Source organism: Oxyura jamaicensis, chromosome 7, assembly GCF_011077185.1.
Source record: "Oxyura jamaicensis isolate SHBP4307 breed ruddy duck chromosome 7, BPBGC_Ojam_1.0, whole genome shotgun sequence".
In the NCBI taxonomy this organism is placed as follows: domain Eukaryota; kingdom Metazoa; phylum Chordata; class Aves; order Anseriformes; family Anatidae; genus Oxyura; species Oxyura jamaicensis.
This window is the reverse complement of record NC_048899.1, coordinates 35,550,386-35,567,885: the sequence shown is the minus strand read 5'-3', so window position 1 is coordinate 35,567,885 and position 17,500 is coordinate 35,550,386. Positions and strand designations below refer to the sequence as shown.

Below are 17,500 nucleotides of genomic sequence, written 5' to 3'. Positions count from 1 at the left end.
ATATAGAAATGAGATATATTTTGCATTTCAAAGATTTAAGCTGACAACTTACTTGCATGCAAATAAGAGCAAGATTTGTAAAAATATTTGAAAAGAAATTATTCCTGAATGTACTTATTACAATAATGTGGCATGTAGATAAGAGAAACACACAGCATTAAAAGACATTCATTTCTCCAAAGTCTTAAAATTAGCTTCTTTCTGCCATTGTGTATTAATGTTCTTCTTCAGGAATGCAGCATATTAAAGAACTGAACAGAATTAGTAATAAATTTGTTAATTACAAATTTAAGCAACACAACTGTGTTGTTTTCCCAATATGTTTTTTTTTCAAAAGCAGAATTGCTAATGCATTTTAATCATTTATGTATAAACATTTGAAGATAAAATATTCTGAAGTTTATCAATTTCAAGAGCTGTTTATTTGCTGGCAAAATAGGGCATGTTATACAACATATATCTTATCATTTTTGCTCATCAAATCCCCATTTGCTGAATGCAAATTTCTCTGGTCTAAGTGCTCTTGCACCTCAATTTAAATGAATAATAGGATAGACTCTATTAAAATCGGTTTAAGGTTGCCATGGGTGACATATCAGTAGGGTTAAAATGAGAAAAAAGGTCACAGAGGCAGTCCTTACAACCTGTTTTTTTTTTATTATTATTATTATAATGAAGCATATGTAAGTATCTATGTAGGTTTAAACGACAACATATTGATATTGTAGACAATCCTTAGTTTGTGGGTCTTTCTCCATATTTTTTTTTCAGACGCCGTAGTCCAAACCAAATAAATGTGAAATTATGGTGTCATCAATAACTCTGAGAATGTATTCAGTTGCTCTGAAAATTAGAGAGCAAAGCCTCAGTGCAATAACACTGTAGGCTGACAGATTGTGGATTTGTAAAAATAACAGAAAACTCTTCGAAGACTGTACTTTTGCTGTGGCAAATCCTTCATTTCAAGGAACCAGCAAGGTACTGTAATCATATTAACAAAGCAGCCAGAAACTATACCAAAACACCTCATTTAAGTAGAATTTTGAGTCTTCAGCTAACCTGATTTATGGGATTATGCATGCAGTTATTTGATAAGTATTGAAAATACTACCACTTCACACTGAAGGCTTCCTTGATCTATCTTTTTTTTTTCCTTGTCATAGTCTTATCCTGTTTAAAGCTTAAAAAATACCGCTTCTGACCATTCTAAAGACATAAAGAATAAAGTAAAATCACAACTTTCCTGATTTTTTTTTTGATCCTTTAAAAGTCAAATATATGTATTGTAGTCGTCCCCTTATTACCCACTTTTTTTGTATTATGCATGATTTTCATTTGGATTTCAGAGACAGATTTTTGATACAAACGAGTGTTGTATCTCCCCCTTTTTTTTTTTTTTTTTATTTTTTTTTTTTAACCTACAATAAGAAGAAAAATCTCCTTATTTGCTAAGGTTACAGTGTTAGTTTAATTTTCATAGGAGCAGTGGAATATTTTGAAGTGAGTAACATTTACCAAGTCATTAGTTTTATGCAAACTAGGAAGGAAGATGAAAGAAAAAAAATTATCAATTATTTATAGATTGTTAAAATGTATCGTAGTGCAGTGCTACTGTATAGAAATGACAATTAGCCAAACTTACCTTCTATAATTAATAATGCATATATTATGCTCTTTGGGCAACTAATCACCAGTTCTACAAATTTGTTTGACACCGCTGAAGATACCTATCACACGCACAGGTTAAAAAAGGGAAAGCAGAACAATGTTCTCCCATTAATGACTGGCTGGCTTTAAAAGGCTTTCAGCTACACTTAAATTCACGAGGCGCTTCCATTTGACAAAATGGTGGTCTACAAAGCGCCCGGCTGCCACGTGTGAAATTAAAATCCGAAGGCCCTGAGCTGAAAAGGTATCTTAAATTCGTGCTGCGAGCCCAGGAGGCGTGCCGGTGAGCATCTCATGGCACAGCCACCACCTCCCTTAGGACACTGTGGTGGGATTTGGGCATCTTATCACCTCGGAGTGCCCCTCTTGTACCCAGGCTGTCCACCAACCATGCCAAAAGGTGAGGGGACCCATCACACAGTGTCTGAGGCGCTCCAAGGCACACAAATGGCACCATATTATGTTATTTATTTTATTAATATATATTTTGCTGCATGCATCTACTTGATGCGCATGGGCACTTGCTTATTTACTGATTTATTTAGAGACGGATTGGATTTGCAGCTTTGCAACCCACCTCACTAACTTCTGCCCTTGTGCTCTGTGTGTGACATTGCCAGGCCCATTGAAGAGCTGGGAAAGGGGCATGAAGAATTTGGGTGCACAAGGGGGACGGCGTCCCATCCTATTGTGACAAAGTCCCTCATTAAGGAAATATATTGATCTATGACTATGGATCTTTTGAGCTATAGGATGCATCACTGATGGCTCGTCTTGGACATGAGGCAGCGCCATGCTGGAAAAGCCAGGCAAACCATTATTTTGCTATAGCTATGTATACATAGCTTTGTCCCACTTTATTTTTTTTTATTTTTATTTTTTTTACTCTAAGACTTTTCAAGGAAAGATTCCCTTTGCAAAACTAAATGGTTCCTGTCTTGTGTTAAACCCTGGTAAGAATTTGTGAGACACTTTGGTTACCTGTGAATACCCAGAATACTAAAGAGTCCTCTACAATCTCAAGGGACAGTACAGAATTATTATTATTTTTTATTTGTTATAAGCCCACTATTTGCAATAATTTATGGATATTCTTGAATTTATAAATACTAAGCTTTTGCCAAATATTTTAACTATCCCTCCATGGCAAATTGTCTTTAAATACTGGCGGTTTTTTCTTTTTAACATTTACTTGTGGACCAGAAACACTTGCAGTCTATTGCCCCTGGCCTTCTGTGAGAATGTTAGTTAGCAATGCTCATAAAAACTCAATTCATCAATGTGAACATAATTTGCTATGAACAGAAAGCTCACAAAAGGGTGAATTTGTCAGATAGACAGGTGGCCTGAGATCTCTCCCTGATACTGAACGATATGAATAATAGATTCTGGTAAATGTATGCCAAGACTTGAGCTGTAAACACAGCTGCCTCCATTCCCTTCCAGAATAACAGCTTCGAGAACGAAAGCACAGGAACCACAGTTCCACCTGAGGACTAAGCCTGTGCACGTACACACACACACACAAACACACACGCACACAAATGCGATGTACTCGCAGCCTCACAAAGGAAACAAGCCCCCGAAAAAAGGACGTAGCCCTTTCCAGCTCCTTTCGCAGACCCTTGCTCTGAATGGATTTTAACATGTGTGGAGAGCAGAAGGAGAGAATAATAGAAAACATTTAAAATATATTTTAAAATATCTGCAGTCACAGAAATAAATCTTTCTGCAATCCAAAGGGGAAAAAACAATCTCAGCTGGCTTATGTAGGTAAAGGATCCAGACATAAGATGAAAAAAAGTGTCATAATAGCACAGTTGAACACGTATAAACTAAAATTATAATATTATAGTGTTTTGCTTTTTCCTGTGAATATTATTTCCAAAAATCAGTTAACTACAATGATTCTAGCTAGACCTGCACAAGGATTTTTTTGTTGCAGCCTACTGTTATTTATTTACACTGCATTTGGTTTTAACTGTTCTTTTCTATTTTAGTCTTAAATCATTAATTACTGTCCATAGACCAGGTTAGAAAGATGTTAGACATGCAAAAGTGACCTTTAGGCTTTCCTAATGCGCAGCTTTCTGCTGGGGTGTCGCCCAGTGTAACTTCAGAGCAGGCTGAGGGCTGGTCCAGGCAATGCAAATGACCGCTCACTGCAATAGCTGGGGACCAGTGGGAAGGACCTCATCCTGGCTCGGGCATCCTGAGCAGCAAATTAGAGGTGGGAGGAAAGGGACAATGCGACAGTGACTTTGTGTTGCTGATAAACAAACAAACAAACAAACAAAACAGCCAACAATTCTTAAAATGGACTAGGTTGTGGCCAGCCACATTCATTTTTGAGAGCACATTGACAGCGTGGTACAAATGGTTTGGTGCCGTTGACTTTTAAGGGCAGAAGTACAATGTATTGCAGAGGAGAATGGCTGGCTGAAGTGCTTGTTTTGGTCTATCAGATGTTTTTATTTTTGCAATTTTAGCTGAGGACTGAGATCACCAGATCTGTTCTTTGCATGATCAGGATTTAATATGTTTTCCCCCCTATACATATAAAACAAAAGCCTTTTCCCACACTAGCATGCCTTATTTTAGGGATAAGGCAAGCTCCTTATTTGATCCTTCTTTGGCAGTGATATAGCCCAGGAAATGAATTGGGAATTGTATCATCTGAAGTTCATACATGTTTGTTCATATTTGTTATTTAGGGAGGATGCTTCTCTGTAATGAGTTGGCTAAGGTGAGAGACATGTAACACTGAACGCAGACCCAACACATCCTAAAGCTCCCAAAATGTGACCGCATATGAGATATTAAAGGCAAAATGGAAGTTCTGAACAAATGAAATCACTGTCAGAATAATAAAAGAGAAATGAGCTATGATCTAATCTGTTTTCTAGCAGTGTCACAGAGGAGCTATAATAAAAGCTATTTGCAAAGTTCAGAATCATTTCCCGTGCAAAGCCATTCACACACGATACGACTCTGGACAAATGGAGGGGGTCTTGGCTTTGCCAAAAAATGGTATGTGGATAGTTTACTATTAGTTTTAAGTTTGTGCACCTAAATTACCCAGTTGGCTGCATTTAAGCTCCCTCCCTATTCGAGATGGCACAGGAACTTGTGCACCTGGCTTTCTCCCTCTATTTTTGGTGTATCATCTTCACCCTTTTCTCTTTACAAGTATAAAGGACAAACAGAAAAAGAATAAAGTCACATCCCTGGATGCTTATCTAATCTGCTTTTGCACCGTGCATGCTATAAATGAGGGTACAGCGAAAGATGTATTGTGCCCTCATTGGAAATGCTCACTCTGTTCTCCTCCTTGGAACAATGCATGAGCTGCAATCCCAGTTACAGCGTGCCTCTGTTTCTGTGGCACCGTCTCTGTACCAGAGTGTGAGGAAGAGGCATACAAAAGGAACACCAGGGAGGATGAAGGACATAAATGCCTGTTTCCTCCCTGGTCTTCACAATGAATGTAAGGGAAGTGATAGGAAAATGATGGAGGCATACCTGCCTCCATCAGGGGTAGGGAAACAACGGCTCCACATATTCCTCCTCCTATAGCAAATAAAACCAACCTAAGGCTGTTAAAAATCGTGATAATTTACCTGGCGGATATATATATAAATATATATATATTCATTTAAAACTGGATATAGGTTGGGCAGCTAGACATGGATGTCAACCAAAGGAAAGAACATGGAGCAAAGCTGAGTTGTTCTTGCTCTAGGCTATAGAAAAATAAATAAATAAAAAATAAAATAAAATAAAGTATGAAAAGGTGGAAATCTACAGAAAAAAAATTCCAGCCAATGTGGAGTCTGTGTGAGAAATGGCAGTTCTGGCCCTCTGTTGATTTCTGCACAAGTGGAATAACAGGAACCGAGCTCTTAAAGAGCTTTCTAGTTTCAGGTCTTTCTAGTTTCAGTTCAGTGCCTTTTACCACAACTGGGCTGAGGTACTGCAGAAGCTAAAAAAGAAAGGGAAATCACTCTTTCTGTAATCTGGCATCTACTAATTTCAAACCCGTGGACATCTGCAGTAGAGATTTGAGAGCAATGTGGGCACCATGTATATTTATAAAGGCTCCCTGTAGACCAAAGGGACTGCTGACCCAGAGATCTCCTACTCATGTGGAAATAAATGAACTGATTAGCATCAATGGGAAGAGCAGCAATGACAGCAAGCTGTGGGACCTCCCCAGCTCCTCAGTGCCTGACAATATGGCTGGGAGGTTTCCCTCTGAATGCTTTGGTGTGTGCATATCAGTTACCTCCTGTCCAGGTTGGCATCTATTGGAACTGCATTTTGATTTCCTGGTTTTAAGAAAAAAGTCCTTTTGTGGTGACTTGGTGACAAGCTGCAGTAAAGCAGCTCCTGGACTTCATGGGGTACTGTCCTCTGAGACAGGGACTCTTCCAGAACTGCCCATGTTGGTTAGTAAAGAGCCCTGCAAAAATACACCTAGGACTCAGGTACGCAACATTCCTGCAAGTCTCAGAATGCAAAAGAGGGCAAATCACTTATTTGCACCCAAATCTCTCAGTTGTCTTTGCATAAATGTCTCACTAATCCTCCCAGTTCTCTGGTTAAGAGACCTTAATTCAAGTCTACCACATTATATCTCATCAACATTTTTCATTTTTCCCCTCTGTCCTTCAGCTCTTGCGCCCAGCCTCTCATCTCTTAAACGCTTCCCATCACACCCATCTTCCCTGTCTCACTTTCCTCTTTGCTTGTCAGTCGTTTCCTCAAATAAGTCTCATGCTCCAAATTAAAAAAAGAATAAATAAATATATAAATAAATAAATAAAATCACAGAGTGAAAGATTTATTCAGCAGCAATAAATCTATTATCTGGCACATGATATGAGTAAGGTGAAGAATCTTATTCCTTTTGTAGTTTACTGCATATTGGAGTTACCATGCAAAGTGATAAAATAATTCTGCTGCCGGCAAAGGCACCATCACGCAGCCAGTATGAGTCACCAGCAAAAAGCAAAAGAAGTCAAATAAATATATGATGCATTGCCTGTACGTGGGGAGGCCTAATGTGTGGAGAAGACAAATATTGAGGTCTCTGTCTGTTGGAAGACAGCACTGCTGTACCAACAGAGATGACTACGCAACCAGCTATGAAGAAGAGGTTGCACTTCACATCGAGTTATCTTCCTGTGGCAAGAAATGGCATAGGATGTAACCCAAAAACCTTTATGGACATGAGGATGGGGTCTACAGGCTACAGACATGGTGGTAAGTGTCATATTTGTGTATGTGTCCGTTCTGGGTCCAGAAGTTAGGCAAGCTTTCTAGTTTAAGTGTTATTGTGTCTATTTTGGGGTAGAAAAGATTGGTATCTCCTTTCTATTTTTTTTTTTTTCCTCAAGTAAGTGTAATAAAAAGAGATTATAGAGAGTTCACAGCACCAACCCTTAAAAAGAAGATACTTAGTGAAGAAGAAAGTCCTTTCTACTTAAAATTAGCATGGAAATACCCGGGGCTCCTAAGGCAAAAATCTAGAAGCAGAGGACAAGCACTTGGGAACTTTAGACCTCTAACATTTAACTTCAGAGTTTCAGCCAGCCGTGATATAAATATAAAACAAAAGATTTTAACTAGATGGAATATATGTGGAGTTTTAGTTTAGTTGCGTAGGACCTGATGTATAGGAAGCTGCTGTATGTGTGGTAACACACCTGTAGCTATCACATACATGCTATAAGCAACATCTTACAGCTTCCCAGCTTGGAAATTCACGCTATTGATTGAAGTCGATAAAAAATGGATTATATTGCAGAGAGGATGTGTTAAAATCCCAGTTACTATTTTGAGGGAGTTGATGAGCTTTAGTTATAGCCCTCATGACTGACAAAGAAAACTTGAAAACATCCACAGTTAGGTGGATTGATGATATTGTGAACTGAAATGTGGGAACGCACGCAGTCAGGCAATTGCATGGTGGACTTCACAGGGTAATTTTGGTACTCTCTGACATACTGAAAAAGAAAGCTAAACGGACAGCATAAAAATAGGAAATATAATCCAACCTGCGTTTCCCCTCCCCAGCTATAATGCTGTGTTATTTGTTAATACATTGAAAATAATAGCAGGATAACTTTTATGGATTTTTTAAGTGTTTCAGTTTCAAATTGACTTATAATAGAGCTTAAAATCAGTCTGTTGCAGAAAATACGAGCTTATGCACCTAAGCAAGTCTAATATAAGAAAGAAAGTTGATTCATGTTACCTAACTTTGATATTATTGAAACCTACCTCTGCCTATACTTCTAGATCTCCAATCCCAACAGTACTTGAATACAAAACATTATTTGTATTTCTACTAATAAATTATCCTACATAACAGTATCTAGTCTTTCTTTCTAATATAGACTGTCATTTCCACCTCTGCACTGCTACATGGTTTCCTAATAATGTCTAATTATTGCACTGCCATCAGCAATAACAAAAAAAGGATTTCATCAGGTAAACTTCCATGTTATTTTTGCTTGTGGCACAGCTTACTGTGGCACAGTTGTTCCCATTGCAAAAACATGACCATTTACAAAGGAAAGAGTGGTTTGTGATGAGCAGCTTTTTACAAGCAAGCAGATGCATTATTATTTATGAAATGGCACATACTACGTAGCTCACAGTGCACAAATTGATCAAGAGATAGGACATGTACATAGATTTTCTGATCTTTTGTCTGTTCCCAGAAGTCACAGTAAAACTACACAGCTCTACAAGTAAGAAATGACCTTAAAGCCACAGGAGAATCCCCATGCGTAAGAGAGTCCTTTGGTGACTTCAAGCTGCCACACTGATTCTTCTGAAGTTATGACTTGGAGCTGGCTCAGCTAGACCTCAGCTTTTTGTCCATAAACACACAAGATAGACGCGCCACAATATCCAAGGTCTAATTAGGCACAACCATCCAGTAGAGTGTTAATAAAAGCCATAAAAAAGGAGAAATATACTGCTCTTTTTTTTTTTTTTTTTTTTTTTTTTTTTAAATTGGGAAAGGGAATTCCAGGAAATTAAAAACTGCACCGTATATTGGACATCTCTGGCCAAACCGGAAAAAAAAAAAAAAAAAAAAACAACTCTCCCACAAAACAACAACAGAGGCCAGCATTCCTCACAAGGCTACGTAACCAACCTGCTGGAAAACACACTTTGATTGCATGTGTACAGGAGGTAGTAGGCTGGGGCACTGGGGGAACGTGCTGCAGCAGCCTCGCGCCGGACAGGCTGCACAGTTTGCTGACACGTGATACAGCTCTCAGAAAAGCCTCTGTGCTTCAGGACAAAGCATTCCCACATTACTTCTCCAGCACGTTGTCTTCAAGTGAACACCTCCTTATGTGGAGAAAGACATCATGGGCACACAGCTGGGCTAGGGGGATCTGCGGTCACAACATAGAAAATAGCCACTTCTCCCAGGTCACGGTCCCTAAAAATAAGTCTCTGCTACTTGGAGATGGCCTTAGCCTTATCTGAATCTGTTTTTTTTTTTTTTTTTTTTTTTTTTTGTTAATGGAAAATTTGTGTTATGCATACACACGTACACACACACAATAGGCAACATGAGTAAAAGCATACAAAGGGAAACACCATTGATTCATTTTTTTGACTAAATACCCAACTTAATTCCTCATAAACAAACCAAACCTGATCAAAAATTTCACCTCCTCCCCCCAGCGAGCCCTAGTGGTTTGGCTTTTTTTTTGAAGACAAGTACCCCAAGCTGCTTTCTATATTTAGTGGAGAAGCCTGAGTGCCCCAGTAAGTACACAACTCCACTTGAACTGTTGCACTAAACACAGAGATGGCCCCTTCTTCCCTAAAACGTTCCGGGCCACAAGCTGGATGTGTCAGCAATACAGCAGATGGGGAAAATGTATACAAGTATATTAATTTTGTGGCCCAGATTTATGCAGAACACATATTTGCACAGATTTCATATAGGATTTTAGATCTTGTTTTTAACCCTTAATAGGGTTAAAAGGCTTCCATGTGAAGCATGGAAAGAACACAAACTGCAGCAAAGGCAGTTACGGAGCTGGGGACGGGAAATGAAGGGGCTGCAAGTGACTGCTCTCACTGCTTACTGTGGGACCCAATTTACATGAGCTAGTCTGTGTGCCTCAGTTTACTTGCTGTGAAATATTTATATTAATGCTGGTGATCTCACAGCGACTTTGCAAAGCTTAGTGAATTAGCTCTTAATTAATTTGGTTCTTAAAGCTTCCTGGATGAAAGCAGAGCTGGGTAAATAAAGCCAAAAATGAAAGAATATTGCTTTTTTTCCCCAAAAGAAGAGCTGCTGTTGTGACTGCATGTTCACAAACATTCAGGTGAGCACTTTTGTTGGCTCAAAATCTCCCACAGACAAAAGCCCTGTGCATGCCAGCCTGGAGAAGTATTTCTGAGAACATTCGTACCAGATGTGTGCTCATGACCATCCTGAAAAACTCTTTTCATTGTTTGCACAATGATTTGTCAACGAGTTATAACTGTTCATGAATTATTTGCCAAAGGAAAAATAAATTCCCTGATGGCTTTACAGGCTGGTCTATACACACTTTTCCAACTGCAGCCATTTAGGAGTGAGTGCAGCCCTGGCGCTGCGGCACCCTGCTGTGGCCAGAGACGTACCCACGCCTCGAATGAGGTTTACCCCATTAATTTTTACTGTGGTCTGCTGAGAAGCTCTAATCAGGGCCACAAATTTGCACTGAGATTTTTTTTTATGGGGGGAAGGAGGAGGTAAACTTTGAGGCATCATCTCGGTGGGCAGCGGCATGTGGCCCCAGCTGTGCTGGTCAAGCTGGCATTGCCTCCGCAGCTGGGCCCTGCCATGGCATGGCATGGTGTGACACGGCACGGTGTGACATGGTGTGACATGGCACAGCACGGTGTGACACAGCATGGCGTGGTGCAGCATGGCATGGCACGGTGTGGCATGGCCAGGAATGGCTCCTGCGGGCAGCCCTGGGAAAAACCGTGTGTGGGGAGCCCTGCGGTGGGGCTTTGCCTCAGAGAAGGGCTAGCGTTGTGGTAAACCTCCTGATGCTGGGGTTGGACACAGCGAGCTTTAAAACAGGGGGAGACACACAGGTTTCACACTCTTTATTAAGCGGTGGGTGTTACTCTGCCTGGTTTTTGTGCTCACGGTGCCCCTAGGCCTACAGGGAGGTGCTCAGAGACCCTGGGCAATGCACGGAGAGACAGCAGCTTCGGTGTGCTTGAATCCAGGCCCATGAGCACACACACTGCCACCAAACCACGCAGGAGAAATCATCCAGCTCCTGCGGGGGGCTCCAGGTCTCTGGGCACCCTGCCCCAACTCTGCCTCCACTGGGCTCAGGTGCTGCGGCCGTTCCACAGGACGAGGCCATGCTGGCACCTCAGCCCGCCCGCTGCTTTCCTGCCGCAAAAGTGCTCATGTGCACTAAGGTATAAGCTAGTCTGCAAAGATATTTAAACATTGCTGAAATGCTATTATAAAGTAAATATAATAATGAGCATTGTATGAAAATGCTAAGTTTTACAAAGCTTCTTGATATGCTCTACAGCCGACCTCAGACACCTTCTGTGTGTAAGGCAATTAAGGATTAGCACCTGGCTAATCTTTATCTATTTCTGATGTTTATCCAGCTAGATAAACTTTATATGTGAAGTGAGTCCTAACTATTTATTTTGTGTGCAAATGTACCTTTATGTCACTATATGCTTTCACATTATGGGGCTGTACTTTCTTTTCCAAACCAACATAGTCAGAGAAGGATAAAGACTGTAAATCTTGCCTTAAATTTAACTCATCCCCAGAACAGAGTGGAACTTAGTGACTGACATACTATAGAAGTGATGGACAAGAAAACCCCATTAACCTGCAGGTCCAGAAGATAACCTAAAAGATTTTTGAAGAATTCATTGTGATTGGCATAATATAAACAGCTCAGTTCATTAGGTGACTAATTTCCATTGAACCTTTACTACAACGTCCATGTAAGTAATGCACACATGGAGACTGGTCTAAGCCCCCAATTAAAATATTCTCTGCACTAAATTTGACAAGCTTAAGCAAAAAATAGTTGTATCAACTTAAAGCTTGCATTTATGTAGTACCTTATTCAATAACTCAGGAGAACATACAGTATGCTATCTGCAGGATAGCATTTTTTTTTTCCTCCAGATGTCTCTTTTTCCTTCCAGAAGTTGCAGAGCATTGGACAAGCAGTAACAGATGATGAACACATGCATAACTACAAATGGGCAAGCTGATTGTTTTCAGAATTGGTATAAACATTTGCTCTTGGATTGAGATTTAGCCCATAGCAAATCTTTACATTCTCGTTATAAACCTCTGACAAAAAGAGCTTCTAATGAAAATGCTGACAGTGTGAAAACGTGGTTATGGTCAGGAAAACAAATGGATAAAAAGTGGCATTTTGTAGTTCCATATGTATATTTCATCAGGGAGGGCCGGGCTCCATCTTTACTAAGTTTACATTTCAAAGCAACTGCTTGACGATAACTGCTTCTCCTACCCTTTCTATTTAGGGCCCCCAAACCTACTACTATTACTGCTATCTCCTACGCTAGCATTTAAAAAAACAAGAACAAAACATACATAGGCTGGAATATGAACTTCTCTGAGAGCTCAGCAAGAGAGCCAGCAGCTGGATTTTTAGCATCCCTTTTATTTTTGATTATAGAGATAATAGTAGAGACCAACAGCCTGAATCAGGACATTGCCTCAATGTGCTAGGGTGTTAAAGGCTGGAAAAAAATAAAAAGGCACATGTGGTGAACTGTATTGCCTGTGTTTGCACAGGGGCATGGCAGAAGGCAGTGCAGGAGGAGGAGGAGGAAGAGGAGGAGAGGAAGGGCCCAACAGGATGGGAGCAGTGAGTCAGGCACTCAAGGAAGGCTTCCCAAAAGCTGATTCTTCTGGGGAGGTGTAAAAAGAGGTCCCTCGCCCCCTCCTGCATGAGAAGCGGGGTGTCTGGAGGGCTGTGGCATTTCTTCCAAACTTAGACTTGCTGTTATTTTGAGCTACTCAGATGGAAACACCAACGTGGGAGATGAGGAGGGTTGCAGTGTAGGGGAGTGTTTCAGTCCTGTGCTATTAAAAAAAAAAAAAAAAAAAAAAAAAAAAGTAAAGATGGTTTAGGATGTTTAAGTCATATATGGGATCCATACATGGGTACATTAGAGAAGACTTGTACGCTTTTGTACCCACACTGGGAGCTTGATGGGGAGCAGCTGCAGCAGCTAAAACATCCCCAGGCACACAGTGCCTACAGCCTTGCACATTTCATGGTGCTTGGGGCAGCACGGGAGAATGGCAGAGGCAGATGAAGTCTGTTGAATGTTTTTCTTCATCAAAGGATAAGGAAACAGCAGATCAGCAGGTGATAAATGAAATGTGGTCCTATACGCCAATATGACCACCTGAATGTGTTGGGGGACAAGACATTGAATTAGGTGCTATCTGGCAGAACGCTAGGGCTCCGTAGGCTTGCTTTAGACTAGCAGCTACAGAATAAAGGATAAAGATAAGAAAATATAAGATAGAAAAAACAAACGAACAAACAAACAAACAAAAAACACTCATGCTGTTAAGAACCAGGAATGTCAACCAAACATGGGACTGAAAAGCAGAAGGAAAACGGACAAAGTGACCCTGCAGTAGGGCGTGCTGGGCAGTAAAATCTGGTTGGATATTTACAGTGGCATCGCTGTTCAGGGTCAGGCAGAAGGCACTATTACCTCTTCATGAGCAGTGGGTCCTGTCTGGTTCTGAAGCCCATTGCTCTAAGGAAGATACTGAAAATGACTAGGATACTCATACAACTCAAAAAACAAAAACAAAACGCCCAAAACTAAGTCCATGAAAATAAAGCCTTGAATACTGTGTTAGAAGCAATGATGGATGTGGTGAGACGAAAAGGAGCTAAACAAGCTCAGTTAAGTTATGACTGAGGATGCCAGAGGAATGGCAATGAACCACGAACTGAAGGAAGCAAACATGAAGGACAAGACCGTGTCTCCTCTGGAGCCAGCGAGGGTTTTGTGAGTGACGTCAGCGTGACCCAAATCCTGCTGCAAGGGGACAGAGGACATGCTCAGCACAAAGAGGGTGCTGCAAGTAACGCTTTTGCATATAGCAAATTCAAATGTAGCTGAATTTCAGGAAGCCCTCCTGATAGCAAGATTGCCTGTGGAAGTGGAAAATCCTCATGCTGCAGAGATAGTAAACAAATATACTGAGCATAAAGGCTTCACTGGCGGGTGCTATAATGAACACAGAATTATATCGCTGCAACAATATACACCCGCTGAATTTGACTCCACTTGAAGAGATGAGAGCTCTTAAGTTGCGACGCTGAAAACAATTTAATCGAACCTGGCTAATTAGAATATAACAAGTAGTTTAAAATTATGCAACGCTCTAAAAATCTTTTAATTAGTTTGAAATTCTGATGGCAAATTAGTAAACGTACATCGGTAACTTCCTGTGCTTGTCTCAATACATAGAAAGAAAGAAGATGTGTTTTGTCAATAGGGACACTTTGAGCAAACATACACAAGCAGAAAATAATAATGTAGAGTAAGGAATAATTAATTAATTCAAGCTTCAAGATAAGATCACCGTGTCCTGCTGACCCTACATGTTAATCAGTTGATTGATTAATTGCTACAATCATAATAATTATAGGGTGTAAATCTAAATACATTTAATGATAGTTTACACTTAGAATAAAAATGTCTTTTATGTCTGCTTATCTTCTTCATTTCTTGAAGCCCAGTCATATTTTTTTGTTTGCCATAAATAAACCCGAAGCATTTTTAGATGTTATCTTTGCGATGAGGTAGGTTTATACTTCATTCATCTCATCAGTGACTCTTTTTTTTTTTTTTTTTTTTTTTGTGGCCTCCACCTCCTGTCTAATGGAAAATATGTTCCTAGACGGGAAACAATTGATTATGTGCAATGACCAATACAGCTTCATTAAATGCTCATCCTGAAATGAAAGACAAGGGGACACACCAGTAAGCCTATTGTATAGTTATAGACTGCCTTTATCCAGAAGAGCTTTACACACTGAACGCTTCTTCTACCACATTAACTCAGTCTGGGATGACATGGTAAAGCAGATTAGGAAAATATTAACCACGACAAGCTAATGGAAAAAAATATATATTTTTTTGGTTTCTTACTTATAGACAATGCAGAAGATCTTGACATCTACCTCACCTTTGATGGGAGTGACTCCACTAAACCAAAGGTATGGGTCCTTGTATCTCAACTGGCATCACTAAAATCCATCTCTTACAATGTACATGAAGGGAAGAAACAAGGGTTCCTCAGTTACATCTGTTGAACATTATTAAAATGTGCAATTAAACACTAGGTCTTCAGTTCCGAAGAACCCACTGAGCCAGTAATTAGGTGTTTTGGTAGGAGTGTGAGGTAGGAGTTGTAGTTGTATGCTGAATGTCCTGCAGGTAAAACCCCTGTTTCTGTAGTTGCCAACCTGGTTAACAAGTCCTACAGGTTCGGTCCGGACATCTGCTAATGTTACAAATGTTTACTGTTTCTCTTGAGGTGGAAAGGGGCCTGAAGTAGGAATTTCAGTTGTTTCAATAGCAAGACACCTTGGTGATTCAAGGATCAAATTTCTTTCTGTTTTTAACATCTACAAAACTTGCTAGCTTATTTTTTATCTCATCTTTTGCTATTGCAAAATATTTGAAAGTCTTAAATAAGTATGTTCCTTATATTTCTGAAAAGTATATGTTAAAATCATTTAAAATCTAGACTTTAACACCATATTTTATGACCAGTTTCAATTCTGCAGCTCTGGAAATTCTGGATTCCTCTTTTCCAGAGTTGGTATCCATATCCTGCTTTGCAACTCTTGTTTTGTAGTGATATTTGTTAAATAAATAATGCTAGGTTAGAAATTATAGTATAAATATTTTAAGGAGCCACTAAAGCATTTTCAAAAGAAAACCAAGCAAATTCCACCGAGTGAATGAACTTTTGCAGCCTTCAAAGGGTTACCTGACCTTTTACTTTTGCAGCTTGCTTGACTCAAAGTTACAGCATTGGAGGAGATAACAGTGAAACTGTACTATAAAAATAAATTACTATCATGAATATTAAGCAACAAGGATATAATAAACATGACTGCTTACATGATTCTGATTTATTGATACTGATTTGCTAGTAAATTACACAAAGTACTCGTTTTAGTTGTTTAGGAACATGTGCAAAATAAAGCTTGGTGGACACTTCCCAAAGACCTTGACATCTGTCACTGAATTCATACTTAGGGATTCTTGATGCCTGTTTTTCTGTTATGTGGTACAGCGGTGTATTTACTTTCCTTTTCCACATACATATATGTATATATATATTTTTCCATGCTGTCTGGCTTCCTTAAACTGTTTTTTAGCTCTGCACAGTTTTAAAAACTACTATCATGGAGGTTCAGCTCTGACACAGTGGAACAAATCCAGCTGCAAAATCTCCTAAAGGCTGTTCATGCTTGTTCTGTTAAATAGTGCTCACTTTGAGTCAAGAGGTTTCATTACTATATTTATGAACCTCTTGGCACCAGGAGTTGGGATTTCCCAGTGCTAAGCATTAATGCATTTTGCATCACTCTTTAGCATCGGGAACTCTGGATCACTGGTGCTGAGGGGTTAAAGACAGTAAAAAGCAGATCTTTATTTCCAGATAGCAATCTTTAGTGCATGCGTGCATGCTTGCTGCTTGTGTGTGTGCGTGTGAATAGTCTGAGCAGCTATCAGATAACAGAGGGAGATAGCGGGCTGCCACAGTCACTAACAACTACCAGGAACTGCAGATTTTAAGGGATCTCAGCATTAACAGCCTGCTGCCTCTATTCTGCATCAGATATTTGTTATCCAAATTGATGGAGAGTATTCCATCTGAAAATAGGATTATTCTCCTTTAAATTTAAAGCCTGCTTTGTGCTTATGTGGCTTATATCACTTCATGACATGGTGTGTTATGTCAAACCTAAGATTATTTTTGGAGATTTCTGAGACAGAATCTACTTCATTTTGGCTGTCATCAGCCTAAAGCATGTGCCAAAAGACCCCTTTTTTGAAGCAGTGATTCACAAATACCATCTGAACTAACGGACAGCTACAGCTTCAAAGCAAAAACACGTATCTTGGATCAAATTCCACTAACATTTCATTAAGTGGTCACAGTTTTGATACTTCTTTGCAGAAGATTTGTATCCACACAGTGGGCTATTTTTTTCTGTTTTATTGTTAACACACTTCAGCTTGCAAGCAGGAATGCAGCTCATCAGGTGCCCCGATCTGTGTTGTAAAGAAAAACAAGCAATGAACTCAGCTGCAGAGAGCATAGGCTAGTTCTGGCTGCATGTGAACACAGATGCAAATCAAACATGAGTCAAGGAAGAGGCTATTCTAAAAGTGGCACTTGATAGCCTGGGGTGGGAGCTGCAGAAGCGTATATAAACCTGCCTGCCAGGCAGCCCTTCCTGCTTCTTCCTGTTTGTTTTTGTTAGAAAAAGAAGAAAAAGAAGAATAAAAGGGAAACAGAAAGGAAAAGAAAGGAAAAAAAAAAAAAGAAAATGAAAATGAAAATGAAAGAGAAAAAGAAAAAGAAAATGAAAATGAAAGAGAAAAAGAAGAAGAAAAAGAAGTAGAAAAAGAAGAAGAAAAAGAAAAAGAAAAAGAAAAAGAAAAAGAAAAGGAAAAGAAAAAGAAAAAGAAAAAGAAAAAGAAAAAGAAAAAGAAAAAG

At 39.5% G+C, this 17,500-nt stretch overlaps 1 protein-coding gene and 1 long non-coding RNA gene across 4 annotated transcripts in view; one reads left to right on the top strand and one right to left on the bottom strand.

Moving 5' to 3' along the window:
* The window catches only part of ARHGAP15 (Rho GTPase activating protein 15), a 332,778-nt gene that overhangs the window by 33,361 nt on the left and 281,917 nt on the right, over positions 1-17,500 (bottom strand). The gene's annotated exons all lie outside the window — the stretch shown is intronic.
* LOC118169842 overlaps positions 5,785-17,500 on the top strand; it is a 22,425-nt gene continuing 10,709 nt past the window's right edge. The window contains exons 1-2 of the long non-coding RNA XR_004752306.1: positions 5,785-6,933; positions 14,917-14,978. This is a non-coding gene — a long non-coding RNA (uncharacterized LOC118169842). The remainder of the gene's footprint in view (positions 6,934-14,916; positions 14,979-17,500) is intronic.